Source organism: Ambystoma mexicanum, chromosome 8 (genome assembly GCF_040938575.1).
Source record: "Ambystoma mexicanum isolate Mex_15411 chromosome 8, UKY_AmexF1_1, whole genome shotgun sequence".
In the NCBI taxonomy this organism is placed as follows: domain Eukaryota; kingdom Metazoa; phylum Chordata; class Amphibia; order Caudata; family Ambystomatidae; genus Ambystoma; species Ambystoma mexicanum.
The window spans coordinates 598495045-598514860 of record NC_090929.1 but is presented as its reverse complement, the minus strand read 5'-3'; positions in this window follow the sequence as shown (position 1 = coordinate 598514860).

Below are 19816 nucleotides of genomic sequence, written 5' to 3'. Positions count from 1 at the left end.
AAAAATATTTTTGGCACGAAAAATGCATCCTACCCCCCTGAAAGTACAGAATATGTTAGCAGCCCAAAAAAGGCCTTAAATGCATTTTAGGCCTGCAAAAATGTTGAAATGTTTGGAGGCCCAAAAAAAAGGTTTACAGGCATCGTAGACCCCCTAAAGTCCAGAAAATGTTGGTGGCCCAAAAACATTGTGAGAGAGCTCTGAATGTCCCAAAAACATTAGCAGCCCAAAAGGGGCATTAACCCAAATCCTAGACCACTGAAATTACCAAAAATATTTCTGGCACGAAAAATGCATCCTACACCCCTGAAAGTTCAGAAAATGTTAGCAGCCCAAAAAGGCCTTAAAATGCATCTTAGGCCTGCGAAAATGTTGAAATGTTTGGATGCCCAAAAAAGGGGTTAACAGGCATCGAAGACCCCCTAAAGTCCAGAATATGTCGGTGGCCCAAAAACGGTGTGAGAGAGCTCTGAATCTCCCAAAAACATTTGCAGTCTGAAAAGGACATTAACCCGCATGCTAGACCCCTGAAATTCCCAAAAATATTTTTGGCACGAAAAATGCATCCTACAACCCTGAAAGTTCAGAATATGTCAGCATTCCAAAAAAGGCATTAAAATGCATCTTAGGCCTGAAAAAATGTTGAAATCTTTGGAGGCCCAAAAAAGGGGTTTACAGGCATCGTAGACCCCCTAAACTTTGGAAAATGTTGGTGGCCCAAAAACATTGTGAGAGATCTCTGAATGTCCCAAAAACATTTACAGCCTGAAAGGGGCATTAACCCGCATCCTAGACCACTGAAATTCCCAAAAATATTTTTGGTCCGAAAAATGCATCCTACCCCCCTGAAAGTACAGAATATGTTAGCAGCCCAAAAAAGGCCTTAAATGCATTTTAGGCCTGAAAAAATGTTGAAATCTTTGGAGACCCAAAAAAGGGGTTTACAGGCATCGTAGACCCCCTAAAGTCTGGAAAATGTTGGTGGCCCAAAAACATTGTGAGAGATCTCTGAATGTCCCAAAAACATTTACAGCTTGAAAGGGGCATTAACCCGCATCCTAGACCACTGAAATTCCCAAAAATATTTTTGGCACGAAAAATGCATCCTACATCCCCGAAAGTACAGAATATGTTAGCAGCCAAAAAAAGGCCTTAAAATGCATCTTAAGCCGGCAAAAATGTTGAAATCTTTGGAGGCCCAAAAAAGGGGTTTACAGACATCGTAGACCCCCTAAAGTCCAGAAAATGTTGCTGGCCCAAAAACATTGTGAGAGAGCTCTGAATGTCCCAAAAACATTTGCAGCCTGAAAGGGGCATTAACCCAAATCCTAGACCACTGAAATTCCCAAAAATATTTTTGGCACGAAAAATGCATCCTAAACCCCTGAAAGTACAGAATATGTTAGCAGCCCAAAAAAGGCCTTAAATGCAATTTAGGCCTGCAAAAATGTTGAAATGTTTGGAGGCCCAAAAAAAAGGTTTACCGGCATCGTAGACCCCCTAAAGTCCAGAAAATGTTGGTGGCCCAAAGACATTGTGAGAGAGCTCTGAATGTCCCAAAAACATTTGCAGCCTGAAAGGGGCATTAACCCACATCCTAGACCACTGAAATTCCCAAAACAAAAATATTTTATCCACGAAAAATGGATCCTACAACCCCGAAAGCACAGAATATGTTAGCAGCCCAAAAAAGGCCTTAAAATGCATCTTAGGCCTGCAAAAATGTTGAAATCTTTGGAGGCCCAAAAAAGGGGTTTACAGGCATCGTAGACCCCCTAAAGTCTGTAAAATGTTGGTGGCCCAAAAACATTGTGAGAGATCTCTGAATGTCCCAAAAACATTTACAGCCTGAAAGGGGCATTAACCCACATCCTAGACCACTGTAATTCTCCAAAATATTTTTGCCACGAAAAATGCATCCTACATCCCCGAAAGTACAGAATATGTTAGCAGCCCAAAAAAGGCCTTAAAATGCATCTTAGGCCTGAAAAAATGTTGAAATCTTTGGAGGCCCAAAAAAGGGGTTTACAGGCACCGTAGACCACCTAAAGTCCATAAAATATTGGTGGCCCAAAAGCAGTGTGAGAGAGCTCGGAATGTCCCAAAAGCATTTGCAGCTTGAAAGGAGCATTAACCTGCATCCTAGACCACTGAAATTCCCAAAAATATTTTTGGCACGAAATATGCATCCTACCCCCCTGAAAGTACAGAATATGTTAGCAGCCCAAAAAAGGCCTTAAATGCATTTTAGGCCTGCAAAAATGTTGAAATGTTTGGAGGCCCAAAAAAAAGGTTTACAGGCATCGTAGACCCCCTAAAGTCCAGAAAATGTTGGTGGCCCAAAAACATTGTGAGAGAGCTCTGAATGTCCCAAAAACATTTGCAGCCTGAAAGGGGCATTAACCCAAATCCTAGACCACTGAAATTACCAAAAATATTTCTGGCACGAAAAATGCATCCTACACCCCTGAAAGTTCAGAAAATGTTAGCAGCCCAAAAAGGCCTTAAAATGCATCTTAGGCCTGCAAAAATGTTGAAATGTTTGGATGCCAAAAAAGGGGTTAACAGGAATCGAAGACCCCTAAAGTCCAGAATATGTCGGTGGCCCAAAAACGGTGTGAGAGAGCTCTGAATCTCCCAAAAACATTTGCAGTCTGAAAAGGACATTAACCCGCATGCTAGACCCCTGAAATTCCCAAAAATATTTTTGGCACGAAAAATGCATCCTACAACCCTGAAAGTTCAGAATATGTCAGCATTCCAAAAAAGGCATTAAAATGCATCTTAGGCCTGAAAAAATGTTGAAATCTTTGGAGGCCCAAAAAAGGGGTTTACAGGCATCGTAGACCCCCTAAAGTCCAGAAAATGTTGCTGGCCCAAAAACATTGTGAGAGAGCTCTGAATGTCCCAAAAACATTTGCAGCCTGAAAGGGGCATTAACCCAAATCCTAGACCACTGAAATTCCCAAAAATATTTTTGGCACGAAAAATGCATCCTAAACCCCTGAAAGTACAGAATATGTTAGCAGCCCAAAAAAGGCCTTAAATGCAATTTAGGCCTGCAAAAATGTTGAAATGTTTGGAGGCCCAAAAAAAAGGTTTACCGGCATCGTAGACCCCCTAAAGTCCAGAAAATGTTGGTGGCCCAAAGACATTGTGAGAGAGCTCTGAATGTCCCAAAAACATTTGCAGCCTGAAAGGGGCATTAACCCACATCCTAGACCACTGAAATTCCCAAAACAAAAATATTTTATCCACGAAAAATGGATCCTACAACCCCGAAAGCACAGAATATGTTAGCAGCCCAAAAAAGGCCTTAAAATGCATCTTAGGCCTGCAAAAATGTTGAAATCTTTGGAGGCCCAAAAAAGGGGTTTACAGGCATCGTAGACCCCCTAAAGTCTGTAAAATGTTGGTGGCCCAAAAACATTGTGAGAGATCTCTGAATGTCCCAAAAACATTTACAGCCTGAAAGGGGCATTAACCCACATCCTAGACCACTGTAATTCTCCAAAATATTTTTGCCACGAAAAATGCATCCTACATCCCCGAAAGTACAGAATATGTTAGCAGCCCAAAAAAGGCCTTAAAATGCATCTTAGGCCTGAAAAAATGTTGAAATCTTTGGAGGCCCAAAAAAGGGGTTTACAGGCACCGTAGACCACCTAAAGTCCATAAAATATTGGTGGCCCAAAAGCAGTGTGAGAGAGCTCGGAATGTCCCAAAAGCATTTGCAGCTTGAAAGGAGCATTAACCTGCATCCTAGACCACTGAAATTCCCAAAAATATTTTTGGCACGAAATATGCATCCTACCCCCCTGAAAGTACAGAATATGTTAGCAGCCCAAAAAAGGCCTTAAATGCATTTTAGGCCTGCAAAAATGTTGAAATGTTTGGAGGCCCAAAAAAAAGGTTTACAGGCATCGTAGACCCCCTAAAGTCCAGAAAATGTTGGTGGCCCAAAAACATTGTGAGAGAGCTCTGAATGTCCCAAAAACATTTGCAGCCTGAAAGGGGCATTAACCCAAATCCTAGACCACTGAAATTACCAAAAATATTTCTGGCACGAAAAATGCATCCTACACCCCTGAAAGTTCAGAAAATGTTAGCAGCCCAAAAAGACCTTAAAATGCATCTTAGGCCTGCAAAAATGTTGAAATGTTTGGATGCCAAAAAAGGGGTTAACAGGAATCGAAGACCCCTAAAGTCCAGAATATGTCGGTGGCCCAAAAACGGTGTGAGAGAGCTCTGAATCTCCCAAAAACATTTGCAGTCTGAAAAGGACATTAACCCGCATGCTAGACCCCTGAAATTCCCAAAAATATTTTTGGCACGAAAAATGCATCCTACAACCCTGAAAGTTCAGAATATGTCAGCATTCCAAAAAAGGCATTAAAATGCATCTTAGGCCTGAAAAAATGTTGAAATCTTTGGAGGCCCAAAAAAAGGGTTTACAGGCATCGTAGACCCCCTAAAGTCTGGAAAATGATGGTGGCCCAAAAACATTGTGAGAGATCTCTGAATGTCCCAAAAACATTTACAGCCTGAAAGGGGCATTAACCCGCATCCTAGACCACTGAAATTCCCAAAAATATTTTTGGTACGAAAAATGCATCCTACCCCCCTGAAAGTACAGAATATGTTAGCAGCCCAAAAAAGGCCTTAAATGCATTTTAGGCCTGAAAAAATGTTGAAATCTTTGGAGGCCCAAAAAAGGGGTTTACAGGCATCGTAGACCCCCTAAAGTCTGGAAAATGTTGGTGGCCCAAAAACATTGTGAGAGATCTCTGAATGTCCCAAAAACATTTACAGCCTGAAAGGGGCATTAACCCACATCCTAGACCACTGTAATTCTCCAAAATATTTTTGCCACAAAAAATGCATCCTACATCCCCGAAAGTACAGAATATGTTAGCAGCCCAAAAAAGGCCTTAAAATGCATTTTAGGCCGGCAAAAATGTTGAAATCTTTGGAGGCCCAAAAAAGGGGTTTACAGGCATCGTAGACCCCCTAAAGTCCAGAAAATGTTGGTGGCCCAAAAACATTGTGAGAGAGCTCTGAATGTCCCAAAAACATGTGCAGCCTGAAAGGGGCATTAACCCAAATCCTAGACCACTGAAATTCCCAAAAATATTTTTGGCACGAAAAATGCATCCTAAACCCCTGAAAGTACAGAATATGTTAGCAGCCCAAAAAAGGCCTTAAATGCAATTTAGGCCTGCAAAAATGTTGAAATGTTTGGAGGCCCAAAAAAAAGGTTTACCGGCATCGTAGACCCCCTAAAGTCCAGAAAATGTTGGTGGCCCAAAGACATTGTGAGAGAGCTCTGAATGTCCCAAAAACATTAGCAGCCCAAAAGGGGCATTAACCCAAATCCTAGACCACTGAAATTACCAAAAATATTTCTGGCACGAAAAATGCATCCTACACCCCTGAAAGTTCAGAAAATTTTAGAAGCCCAAAAAAGGCCTTAAAATGCATCTTAGGCCTGCAAAAATGTTGAAATGTTTGGATGCCCAAAAAAGGGGTTTACAGGCATCTTAGACCCCCTAAAGTTCAGAAAATGTTGGTGGCCCAAAAACAGTGTGAAAGAGCTCTGAATGTCCCAAAAGCATTTGCAGCCTGAAAGGGGCATTGACCCACATCCTAGACCACTGAAATTCCCAAAACAAAAATATTTTTGCCACGAAAAATGGATCCTACAACCCCGAAAGTACAGAATATGTTAGCAGCCCAAAAAAGGCCTTGAAATGCATCTTAGGCCTGCAAAAATGTTGAAATCTTTGGAGGCCCAAAAAAGGGGTTTACAGGCATCGTAGACCCCCTAAAGTCTGTAAAATGTTGGTGGCCCAAAAACATTGTGAGAGATCTCTGAATGTCGCAAAAGCATTTGCAGCTTGAAAGGGGCATTAACCCGCATCCTAGACCACTGAAATTACCAAAAATATTTCTGGCACGAAAAAATGCATCCTACACCCCTGAAAGTTCAGAAAATGTTAGCAGCCCAAAAAGGCCTTAAAATGCATTTTAGGCCTGCAAAAATGTTGAAATGTTTGTATGCCCAAAAAAGGGGTTTACAGGCATCGTAGACCCCCTAAAGTCCAGAATATGTCGGTGGCCCAAAAACGGTGTGAGAGAGCTCTGAATCTCCCAAAAACATTTGCAGTCTGAAAAGGACATTAACCCGCATGCTAGACCCCTGAAATTCCCAAAAATATTTTTGGCACGAAAAATGCATCCTACAACCCTGAAAGTTCAGAATATGTCAGAATTCCAAAAAAGGCCTTAAAATGCATCTTAGGCCTGAAAAAATGTTGAAATCTTTGGAGGTCCAAAAAAGGGGTTTACAGGCATCGTAGGCCCCCTAAAGTCTGGAAAATGTTGGTGGCCCAAAAACATTGTGAGAGATCTCTGAATGTCCCAAAAACATTTACAGCCTGAAAGGGGCATTAACCCACATCCTAGACCAATGTAATTCTCCAAAATATTTTTGCCACGAAAAATGCATCCTACACCCCTGAAAGTTCAGAAAATGTTAGCAGCACAAAAAAGGCCTTAAAATGCATCTTAGGCCTGCAAAAATGTTGAAATCTTTGGAGGCCCAAAAAAGGGGTTTACAGGCATCGTAGACCCCCTAAAGTCTGTAAAATGTTGGTGGCCCAAAAACATTGTGAGAGATCTCTGAATGTCCCAAAAACATTTACAGCCTGAAAGGGGCATTAACCCACATCCTAGACCACTGTAATTACCAAAAATATTTCTGGCACGAAAAATGCATCCTACACCCCTGAAAGTTCAGAAAATGTTAGCAGCCCAAAAAGGCCTTAAAATGCATTTTAGGCCTGCAAAAATGTTGAAATGTTTGGATGCCCAAAAAAGGGGTTAACAGGCATCGTAGACCCCATAAAGTCCAGAATATGTCGGTGGCCCAGAAACGATGTGAGAGAGCTCTGAATCTCCCAAAAACATTTGCAGTCTGAAAAGGACATTAACCCGCATGCTAGACCCCTGAAATTCCCAAAAATATTTTTGGCACGAAAAATGCATCCTACAACCCTGAAAGTTCAGAATATGTCAGCATTCCAAAAAAGGCCTTAAAATGCATCTTAGGCCTGAAAAAATGTTGAAATCTTTGGAGGCCCAAAAAAGGGGTTTACAGGCATCGTAGACCCCCTAAAGTCTGGAAAATGTTGGTGGCCCAAAAACATTGTGAGAGAGCTCTGAATGTCCCAAAAACATTTGCAGCCTGAAAGGGGCATTAACCCAAATCCTAGACCACTGAAATTCCCAAAAATATTTTTGGCACGAAAAATGCATCCTAAACCCCTGAAAGTACAGAATATGTTAGCAGCCCAAAAAAGGCCTTAAATGCAATTTAGGCCTGCAAAAATGTTGAAATGTTTGGAGGTCCAAAAAAAAGGTTTACCGGCATCGTAGACCCCCTAAAGTCCAGAAAATGTTGGTGGCCCAAAAACAGTGTGAGAGAGGTCTGAATGTCCCAAAAGCATTTGCAGCCTGAAAGGGGCATTAACCCACATCCTAGACCACTGAAATTCCCAAAACAAAAATATTTTTGCCACGAAAAATGGATCCTACAACCCCGAAAGCACAGAATATGTTAGCAGCCCAAAAAGGCCTTAAAATGCATCTTAGGCCTGCAAAAATGTTGAAATCTTTGGAGGCCCACAAAAGGGGTTTACAGGCATCGTAGACACCCTAAAGTCCATAAAATGTTGGTGGCCCAAAAGCAGTGTGAGAGAGCTCGGAATGTCCCAAAAGCATTTGCAGCTTGAAAGGGGCATTAACCTGCATCCTAGACCACTGAAATTCCCAAAAATATTTTTGGCACGAAAAATGCATCCTACCCCCCTGAAAGTACAGAATATGTTAGCAGCCCAAAAAAGGCCTTAAATGCATTTTAGGCCTGCAAAAATGTTGAAATGTTTGGAGGCCCAAAAAAAAGGTTTACAGGCATCGTAGACCACCTAAAGTCCAGAAAATGTTGGTGGCCCAAAAACATTGTGAGAGAGCTCTGAATGCCCCAAAAACATTTGCAGCCTGAAAGGGGCATTAACCCAAATCCTAGACCACTGAAATTACCAAAAATATTTCTGGCACGAAAAATGCATCCTACACCCCTGAAAGTTCAGAAAATGTTAGCAGCCCAAAAAGGCCTTAAAATGCATCTTAGGCCTGCAAAAATGTTGAAATGTTTGGATGCCCAAAAAAGGGGTTAACAGGCATCGAAGACCCCCTAAAGTCCAGAATATGTCGGTGGCCCAAAAACGGTGTGAGAGAGCTCTGAATCTCCCAAAAACATTTGCAGTCTGAAAAGGACATTAACCCGCATGCTAGACCCCTGAAATTCCCAAAAATATTTTTGGCACGAAAAATGCATCCTACAACCCTGAAAGTTCAGAATATGTCAGCATTCCAAAAAAGGCATTAAAATGCATCTTAGGCCTGAAAAAATGTTGAAATCTTTGGAGGCCCAAAAAAGGGGTTTACAGGCATCGTAGACCCCCTAAAGTCTGGAAAATGTTGGTGGCCCAAAAACATTGTGAGAGATCTCTGAATGTCCCAAAAACATTTACAGCCTGAAAAGGGCATTAACCCGCATCCTAGACCACTGAAATTCCCAAAAATATTTTTGGTACGAAAAATGCATCCTACCCCCCTGAAAGTACAGAATATGTTAGCAGCCCAAAAAAGGCCTTAAATGCATTTTAGGCCTGAAAAAATGTTGAAATCTTTGGAGGCCCAAAAAAGGGGTTTACAGGCATCGTAGACCCCCTAAAGTCTGTAAAATGTTGGTGGCCCAAAAACATTGTGAGAGATCTCTGAATGTCCCAAAAACATTTACAGCCTGAAAAGGGCATTAACCCACATCCTAGACCACTGTAATTCTCCAAAATATTTTTGCCACGAAAAATGCATCCTACATCCCCGAAAGTACAGAATATGTTAGCAGCCCAAAAAAGGCCTTAAAATGCATCTTAGGCCGGCAAAAATGTTGAAATCTTTGGAGGCCCAAAAAAGGGGTTTACAGGCATCGTAGACCACCTAAAGTCCATAAAATGTTGGTGGCCCAAAAGCAGTGTGAGAGAGCTCGGAATGTCCCAAAAGCATTTGCAGCTTGAAAGGGGCATTAACCTGCATCCTAGACCACTGAAATTCCCAAAAATATTTTTGGCACGAAAAATGCATCCTACCCCCCTGAAAGTACAGAATATGTTAGCAGCCCAAAAAAGGCCTTAAATGCATTTTAGGCCTGCATAAATGTTGAAATGTTTGGAGGCCCAAAAAAAAGGTTTACAGGCATCGTAGACCCCCTAAAGTCCAGAAAATGTTGGTGGCCCAAAAACATTGTGAGAGAGCTCTGAATGTCCCAAAAACATTTGCAGCCTGAAAGGGGCATTAACCCAAATCCTAGACCACTGAAATTACCAAAAATATTTCTGGCACGAAAAATGCATCCTACACCCCTGAAAGTTCAGAAAATGTTAGCAGCCCAAAAAGGCCTTAAAATACATCTTAGGCCTGCAAAAATGTTGAAATGTTTGGATGCCCAAAAAAGGGGTTTACAGGCATCGTAGACCCCCTAAAATCTGGAAAATGATGGTGGCCCAAAAACATTGTGAGAGATCTCTGAATGTCCCAAAAACATTTACAGCCTGAAAGGGGCATTAACCCGCATCCTAGACCACTGAAATTCCCAAAAATATTTTTGGTACGAAAAATGCATCCTACCCCCCTGAAAGTACAGAATATGTTAGCAGCCCAAAAAAGGCCTTAAATGCATTTTAGGCCTGAAAAAATGTTGAAATCTTTGGAGGCCCAAAAAAGGGGTTTACAGGCATCGTAGACCCCCTAAAGTCTGTAAAATGTTGGTGGCCCAAAAACATTGTGAGAGATCTCTGAATGTCCAAAAAACATTTACAGCCTGAAAGGGGCATTAACCCACATCCTAGACCACTGTAATTCTCCAAAATATTTTTGCCACGAAAAATGCATCCTACATCCCCGAAAGTACAGAATATGTTAGCAGCCCAAAAAAGGCCTTAAAATGCATCTTAGGCCGGCAAAAATGTTGAAATTTGTGGAGGCCCAAAAAAGGGGTTTACAGGCATCGTAGACCACCTAAAGTCCAGAAAATGTTGGTGGCCCAAAAACGGTGTGAGAGAGCTCTGAATCTCCCAAAAAAATGTGCAGTCTGAAAAGGACATTAACCCGCATGCTAGACCCCTGAAATTCCCAAAAATATTTTTGGCACGAAAAATGCATCCTACAACCCTGAAAGTTCAGAATATGTCAGCATTCCAAAAAAGGCATTAAAATGCATCTTAGGCCTGAAAAAATGTTGAAATCTTTGGAGGCCCAAAAAAGGGGTTTACAGGCATCGTAGACCCCCTAAAGTCTGGAAAATGATGGTGGCCCAAAAACATTGTGAGAGATCTCTGAATGTCCCAAAAACATTTACAGCCTGAAAGGGGCATTAACCCGCATCCTAGACCACTGAAATTCCCAAAAATATTTTTGGTACGAAAAATGCATCCTACCCCCCTGAAAGTACAGAATATGTTAGCAGCCCAAAAAAGGCCTTAAATGCATTTTAGGCCTGAAAAAATGTTGAAATCTTTGGAGGCCCAAAACAGGGGTTTACAGGCATCGTAGACCCCCTAAAGTCTGGAAAATGTTGGTGGCCCAAAAACATTGTGAGAGATCTCTGAATGTCCCAAAAACATTTACAGCCTGAAAGGGGCATTAACCCACATCCTAGACCACTGTAATTCTCCAAAATATTTTTGCCACGAAAAATGCATCCTACATCCCCGAAAGTACAGAATATGTTAGCAGCCCAAAAAAGGCCTTAAAATGCATCTATGGCCGGCAAAAATGTTGAAATATTTGGAGGCCCAAAAAAGGGGTTTACAGGCATCGTAGACCACCTAAAGTCCATAAAATGTTGGTGGCCCAAAAGCAGTGTGAGAGAGCTCGGAATGTCCCAAAAGCATTTGCAGCTTGAAAGGGGCATTAACCTGCATCCTAGACCACTGAAATTCCCAAAAATATTTTTACCACGAAAAATGCATCCTACCCCCCTGAAAGTACAGAATATGTTAGCAGCCCAAAAAAGGCCTTAAATGCATTTTAGGCCTGCAAAAATGTTGAAATGTTTGGAGGCCCAAAAAAAAGGTTTACGGGCATCGTAGACCCCCTAAAGTCCAGAAAATGTTGGTGGCCCAAAAACATTGTGAGAGAGCTCTGAATGTCCCAAAAACATTTGCAGCCTGAAAGGGGCATTAACCCAAATCCTAGACCACTGAAATTACCAAAAATATTTTTGGCACGAAAAATGCATCCTACAACCCTGAAAGTTCAGAAAATGTTAGCAGCCCAAAAAGGCCTTAAAATGCATCTTAGGCCTGCAAAAATGTTGAAATGTTTGTATGCCCAAAAAACGGGTTTACCGGCATCGTAGACCCCCTAAAGTCCAGAAAATGTTGGTGGCCCAAAGACATTGTGAGAGAGCTCTGAATGTCCCAAAAACATTAGCAGCCCAAAAGGGGCATTAACCCAAATCCTAGACCACTGAAATTACCAAAAATATTTCTGGCACGAAAAATGCATCCTACACCCCTGAAAGTTCAGAAAATGTTAGCAGCCCAAAAAAGGCCTTAAAATGCATCTTAGGCCTGCAAAAATGTTGAAATGTTTGGATGCCCAAAAAAGGGGTTTACAGGCATCTTAGACCCCCTAAAGTTCAGAAAATGTTGGTGGCCCAAAAACAGTGTGAGAGAGCTCTGAATGTCCCAAAAGCATTTGCAGCCTGAAAGGGGCATTAACCCACATCCTAGACCACTGAAATTCCCAAAACAAAAATATTTTTGCCACGTAAAATGGATACTACAACCCCGAAAGCACAGAATATGTTAGCAGCCCAAAAAAGGCCTTAAAATGCATCTTAGGCCTGCAAAAATGTTGAAATATTTGGAGGCCCAAAAAAGGGGTTTACAGGCATCGTAGACCCCCTAAAGTCTGTAAAATGTTGGTGGCCCAAAAACATTGTGAGAGATCTCTGAATGTCCCAAAAACATTTACAGCCTGAAAGGGGCATTAACCCACATCCTAGACCACTGTAATTCTCCAAAATATTTTTGCCACGAAAAATGCATCCTACATCCCCGAAAGTACAGAATATGTTAGCAGCCCAAAAAAGGCCTTAAAATGCATCTTAGGCCGGCAAAAATGTTGAAATATTTGGAGGCCCAAAAAAGGGGTTTACAGGCATCGTAGACCACCTAAAGTCCATAAAATGTTGGTGGCCCAAAAGCAGTGTGAGAGAGCTCGGAATGTCCCAAAAGCATTTGCAGCTTGAAAGGGGCATTAACCTGCATCCTAGACCACTGAAATTCCCAAAAATATTTTTACCACGAAAAATGCATCCTACCCCCCTGAAAGTACAGAATATGTTAGCAGCCCAAAAAAGGCCTTAAATGCATTTTAGGCCTGCAAAAATGTTGAAATGTTTGGAGGCCCAAAAAAAAGGTTTACAGGCATCGTAGACCCCCTAAAGTCCAGAAAATGTTGGTGGCCCAAAAACATTGTGAGAGAGCTCTGAATGTCCCAAAAACATTTGCAGCCTGAAAGGGGCATTAACCCAAATCCTATACCACTGAAATTACCAAAAATATTTCTGGCACGAAAAATGCATCCTACACCCCTGAAAGTTCAGAAAATGTTAGCAGCCCAAAAAGGCCTTAAAATGCATCTTAGGCCTGCAAAAATGTTGAAATGTTTGGATGCCCAAAAAAGGGGTTTACAGGCATCGTAGACCCCATAAAGTCCAGAATATGTCGGTGGCCCAAAAACGGTGTGAGAGAGCTCTGAATCTCCCAAAAACATTTGCAGTCTGAAAAGGACATTAACCCGCATGCTAGACCCCTGAAATTCCCAAAAATATTTGTGGCACGAAAAAATGCATCCTACAACCCTGAAAGTTCAGAATATGTCAGCATTCCAAAAAAGGCCTAAAATGCATCTTAGGCCTGAAAAAATGTTGAAATCTTTGGAGGCCCAAAAAAGGGGTTTACAGGCATCGTAGACCCCCTAAAGTCTGTAAAATGTTGGTGGACCAAAAACATTGTGAGAGATCTCTGAATGTCCCAAAAACATTTACAGCCTGAAAGGGGCATTAACCCACATCCTAGACCACTGTAATTCTCCAAAATATTTTTACCACGAAAAATGCATCCTACATCCCCGAAAGTACAGAATATGTTAGCAGCCCAAAAAAGGCCTTAAAATGCATCTTAGGCCGGCAAAAATGTTGACATTTTTGGAGGCCCAAAAAAGGGGTTTACAGGCATCGTAGACCACCTAAAGTCCAGAAAATGTTGGTGGCCCAAAAGCAGTGTGAGAGAGCTTGGAATGTCCCAAAAGCATTTGCAGCTTGAAAGGGGCATTAACCCGCATCCTAGACCACTGAAATTCCCAAAAATATTTTTGGCACGAAAAATGCATCCTACCCCTCTGAAAGTACAGAATATGTTAGCAGCCCAAAAAAGGCCTTAAATGCATTTTAGGCCTGCAAAAATGTTGAAATGTTTGGAGGCCCAAAAAAAAGGTTTACAGGCCCAAAAAAAAGGTTTACAGGCATCGTAGACCCCCTAAAGTCCAGAAAATGTTGGTGGCCCAAAAACATTGTGAGAGAGCTCTGAATGTCCCAAAAACATTTGCAGCCTGAAAGGGGCATTAACCCAAATCCTAGACCACTGAAATTACCAAAAATATTTCTGGCACGAAAAATGCATCCTACACCCCTGAAAGTTCAGAAAATGTTAGCAGCCCAAAAAGGCCTTAAAATGCATCTTAGGCCTGCAAAAATGTTGAAATGTTTGGATGCCCAAAAAAGGGGTTAATAGGCATCGAAGACCCCTAAAGTCCAGAATATGTCGGTGGCCCAAAAACGGTGTGAGAGAGCTCTGAATCTCCCAAAAACATTTGCAGTCTGAAAAGGACATTAACCCGCATGCTAGACCCCTGAAATTCCCAAAAATATTTTTGGCACGAAAAATGCATCCTACAACCCTGAAAGTTCAGAATATGTCAGCATTCCAAAAAAAGGCATTAAAATGCATCTTAGGCCTGAAAAAATGTTGAAATCTTTGGAGGCCCAAAAAAGGGGTTTACAGGCATCGTAGACCCCCTAAAGTCTGGAAAATGATGGTGGCCCAAAAACATTGTGAGAGATCTCTGAATGTCCCAAAAACAATTACAGCCTGAAAGGGGCATTAACCCGCATCCTAGACCACTGAAATTCCCAAAAATATTTTTGGTACGAAAAATGCATCCTACCCCCCTGAAAGTACAGAATATGTTAGCAGCCCAAAAAAGGCCTTAAATGCATTTTAGGCCTGAAAAAATGTTGAAATCTTTGGAGGCCCAAAAAAGGGGTTTACAGGCATCGTAGACCCCCTAAAGTCTGGAAAATGTTGGTGGCCCAAAAACATTGTGAGAGATCTCTGAATGTCCCAAAAACATTTACATCCTGAAAGGGGCATTAACCCACATCCTAGACCACTGTAATTCTCCAAAATATTTTTGCCACGAAAAATGCATCCTATATCCCCGAAAGTACAGAATATGTTAGCAGCCCAAAAAAGGCCTTAAAATGCATCTTAGGCCGGCAAAAATGTTGAAATCTTTGGAGGCCCAAAAAAGGGGTTTACAGGCATCGTAGACCACCTAAAGTCCAGAAAATGTTGGTGGCCCAAAAGCAGTGTGAGAGAGCTCAGAATGTCCCAAAAGCATTTGCAGCTTGAAAGGGGCATTAACCCGCATCCTAGACCACTGAAATTCCCAAAAATATTTTTGGCACGAAAAATGCATCCTACATCCCCGAAAGTACAGAATATGTTAGCAGCCAAAAAAAGGCCTTAAAATGCATCTTAGGCCGGCAAAAATGTTGAAATCTTTGGAGGCCCAAAAAAGGGGTTTACAGACATCGTAGACCCCCTAAAGTCCAGAAAATGTTGGTGGCCCAAAAACATTGTGAGAGAGCTCTGAATGTCCCAAAAACATTTGCAGCCTGAAAGGGGCATTAACCCAAATCCTAGACCACTGAAATTCCCAAAAATATTTTTGGCACGAAAAATGCATCCTAAACCCCTGAAAGTACAGAATATGTTAGCAGCCCAAAAAAGGCCTTAAATGCAATTTAGGCCTGCAAAAATGTTGAAATGTTTGGAGGCCCAAAAAAAAAGGTTTACCGGCATCGTAGACCCCCTAAAGTCCAGAAAATGTTGGTGGCCCAAAGACATTGTGAGAGAGCTCTGAATGTCCCAAAAACATTAGCAGCCCAAAAGGGGCATTAACCCAAATCCTAGACCACTGAAATTACCAAAAATATTTCTGGCACGAAAAATGCATCCTACACCCCTGAAAGTTCGGAAAATGTTAGCAGCCCAAAAAAGGCCTTAAAATGCATCTTAGGCCTGCAAAAATGTTGAAATGTTTGGATGCCCAAAAAAGGGGTTTACAGGCATCGTAGACCCCTTAAAGTCCAGAATATGTCGGTGGCCCAAAAACGGTGTGAGAGAGCTCTGAATCTCCCAAAAACATTTGCAGTCTGAAAAGGACATTAACCCGCATGCTAGACCCCTGAAATTCCCAAAAATATTTTTGGCACGAAAAATGCATCCTACAACCCTGAAAGTTCAGAATATGTCAGCATTCCAAAAAAGGCCTAAAATGCATCTTAGGCCTGAAAAAATGTTGAAATCTTTGGAGGCCCAAAAAAGGGGTTTACAGGCATCGTAGACCCCCTAAAGTCTGTAAAATGTTGGTGGCCCAAAAACATTGTGAGAGATCTCTGAATGTCCCAAAAACATTTACAGCCTGAAAGGGGCATTAACCCACATCCTAGACCACTGTAATTCTCCAAAATATTTTTGCCACGAAAAATGCATCCTACATCCCCGAAAGTACAGAATATGTTAGCAGCCCAAAAAAGGCCTTAAAATGCATCTTAGGCCGGCAAAAATGTTGAAATTTGTGGAGGCCCAAAAAAGGGGTTTACAGGCATCGTAGACCACCTAAAGTCCAGAAAATGTTGGTGGCCCAAAAACGGTGTGAGAGAGCTCTGAATCTCCCAAAAACATGTGCAGTCTGAAAAGGACATTAACCCGCATGCTAGACCCCTGAAATTCCCAAAAATATTTTTGGCACGAAAAATGCATCCTACATCCCCGAAAGTACAGAATATGTTAGCAGCCAAAAAAAGGCCTTAAAATGCATCTTAGGCCGGCAAAAATGTTGAAATCTTTGGAGGCCCAAAAAAGGGGTTTACAGACATCGTAGACCCCCTAAAGTCCAGAAAATGTTGGTGGCCCAAAAACATTGTGAGAGAGCTCTGAATGTCCCAAAAACATTTGCAGCCTGAAAGGGGCATTAACCCAAATCCTAGACCACTGAAATTACCAAAAATATTTCTGGCACGAAAAATGCATCCTACACCCCTGAAAGTTCAGAAAATGTTAGCAGCCCAAAAAGGCCTTAAAATGCATCTTAGGCCTGCAAAAATGTTGAAATGTTTGGATGCCCAAAAAAGGGGTTAATAGGCATCGAAGACCCCTAAAGTCCAGAATATGTCGGTGGCCCAAAAACGGTGTGAGAGAGCTCTGAATCTCCCAAAAACATTTGCAGTCTGAAAAGGACATTAACCCGCATGCTAGACCCCTGAAATTCCCAAAAATATTTTTGGCACGAAAAATGCATCCTACAACCCTGAAAGTTCAGAATATGTCAGCATTCCAAAAAAAGGCATTAAAATGCATCTTAGGCCTGAAAAAATGTTGAAATATTTGGAGGCCCAAAAAAGGGGTTTACAGCCATCGTAGACCCCCTAAAGTCTGGAAAATGATGGTGGCCCAAAAACATTGTGAGAGATCTCTGAATGTCCCAAAAACAATTACAGCCTGAAAGGGGCATTAACCCGCATCCTAGACCACTGAAATTCCCAAAAATATTTTTGGTATGAAAAATGCATCCTACCCCCCTGAAAGTACAGAATATGTTAGCAGCCCAAAAAAGGCCTTAAATGCATTTTAGGCCTGAAAAAATGTTGAAATCTTTGGAGGCCCAAAAAAGGGGTTTACAGGCATCGTAGACCCCCTAAAGTCTGGAAAATGTTGGTGGCCCAAAAACATTGTGAGAGATCTCTGAATGTCCCAAAAACATTTACAGCCTGAAAGGGGCATTAACCCACATCCTAGACCACTGTAATTCTCCAAAATATTTTTGCCACGAAAAATGCATCCTATATCCCCGAAAGTACAGAATATGTTAGCAGCCCAAAAAAGGCCTTAAAATGCATCTTAGGCCGGCAAAAATGTTGAAATCTTTGGAGGCCCAAAAAAGGGGTTTACAGGCATCGTAGACCACCTAAAGTCCAGAAAATGTTGGTGGCCCAAAAGCAGTGTGAGAGAGCTCAGAATGTCCCAAAAGCATTTGCAGCTTGAAAGGGGCATTAACCCGCATCCTAGACCACTGAAATTCCCAAAAATATTTTTGGCACGAAAAATGCATCCTACATCCCCGAAAGTACAGAATATGTTAGCAGCCAAAAAAAGGCCTTAAAATGCATCTTAGGCCGGCAAAAATGTTGAAATCTTTGGAGGCCCAAAAAAGGGGTTTACAGACATCGTAGACCCCCTAAAGTCCAGAAAATGTTGGTGGCCCAAAAACATTGTGAGAGAGCTCTGAATGTCCCAAAAACATTTGCAGCCTGAAAGGGGCATTAACCCAAATCCTAGACCACTGAAATTCCCAAAAATATTTTTGGCACGAAAAATGCATCCTAAACCCCTGAAAGTACAGAATATGTTAGCAGCCCAAAAAAGGCCTTAAATGCAATTTAGGCCTGCAAAAATGTTGAAATGTTTGGAGGCCCAAAAAAAAAGGTTTACCGGCATCGTAGACCCCCTAAAGTCCAGAAAATGTTGTTGGCCCAAAGACATTGTGAGAGAGCTCTGAATGTCCCAAAAACATTAGCAGCCCAAAAGGGGCATTAACCCAAATCCTAGACCACTGAAATTACCAAAAATATTTCTGGCACGAAAAATGCATCCTACACCCCTGAAAGTTCAGAAAATGTTAGCAGCCCAAAAAAGGCCTTAAAATGCATCTTAGGCCTGCAAAAATGTTGAAATGTTTGGATGCCCAAAAAAGGGGTTTACAGGCATCGTAGACCCCTTAAAGTCCAGAATATGTCGGTGGCCCAAAAACGGTGTGAGAGAGCTCTGAATCTCCCAAAAACATTTGCAGTCTGAAAAGGACATTAACCCGCATGCTAGACCCCTGAAATTCCCAAAAATATTTTTGGCACGAAAAATGCATCCTACAACCCTGAAAGTTCAGAATATGTCAGCATTCCAAAAAAGGCCTAAAATGCATCTTAGGCCTGAAAAAATGTTGAAATCTTTGGAGGCCCAAAAAAGGGGTTTACAGGCATCGTAGACCCCCTAAAGTCTGTAAAATGTTGGTGGCCCAAAAACATTGTGAGAGATCTCTGAATGTCCCAAAAACATTTACAGCCTGAAAGGGGCATTAACCCACATCCTAGACCACTGTAATTCTCCAAAATATTTTTGCCACGAAAAATGCATCCTACATCCCCGAAAGTACAGAATATGTTAGCAGCCCAAAAAAGGCCTTAAAATGCATCTTAGGCCGGCAAAAATGTTGAAATTTGTGGAGGCCCAAAAAAGGGGTTTACAGGCATCGTAGACCACCTAAAGTCCAGAAAATGTTGGTGGCCCAAAAACGGTGTGAGAGAGCTCTGAATCTCCCAAAAACATGTGCAGTCTGAAAAGGACATTAACCCGCATGCTAGACCCCTGAAATTCCCAAAAATATTTTTGGCACGAAAAATGCATCCTACAACCCTGAAAGTTCAGAATATGTCAGCATTCCAAAAAAGGCATTAAAATGCATCTTAGGCCTGAAAAAATGTTGAAATCTTTGGAGGCCCAAAAAAGGGGTTTACAGGCATCGTAGACCCCCTAAAGTCTGGAAAATGATGGTGGCCCAAAAACATTGTGAGAGATCTCTGAATGTCCCAAAAACATTTACAGCCTGAAAGGGGCATTAACCCACATCCTAGACCACTGTAATTCTCCAAAATATTTTTGCCACGAAAAATGCATCCTACATCCCCGAAAGTACAGAATATGTTAGCAGCCCAAAAAAGGCCTTAAAATGCATCTTAGGCCGGCAAAAATGTTGAAATCTTTGGAGGCCCAAAAAAGGGGTTTACAGGCATCGTAGACCACCTAAAGTCCAGAAAATGTTGGTGGCCCAAAAGCAGTGTGAGAGAGCTCAGAATGTCCCAAAAGCATTTGCAGCTTGAAAGGGGCATTAACCCAAATCCCAGACCACTGAAATTCCCAAAAATATTTTTGGCACGAAAAATGCATCCTAAACCCCTGAAAGTACAGAATATGTTAGCAGCCCAAAAAAGGCCTTAAATGCAATTTAGGCCTGCAAAAATGTTGAAATGTTTGGAGGCCCAAAAAAAAGGTTTACCGGCATCGTAGACCCCCTAAAATCCAGAAAATGTTGGTGGCCCAAAGACATTGTGAGAGAGCTCTGAATGTCCCAAAAACATTAGCAGCCCAAAAGGGGCATTAACCCAAATCCTAGACCACTGAAATTACCAAAAATATTTCTGGCACGAAAAATGCATCCTACACCCCTGAAAGTTCAGAAAATGTTAGCAGCCCAAAAAAGGTCTTAAAATGCATCTTAGGCCTGC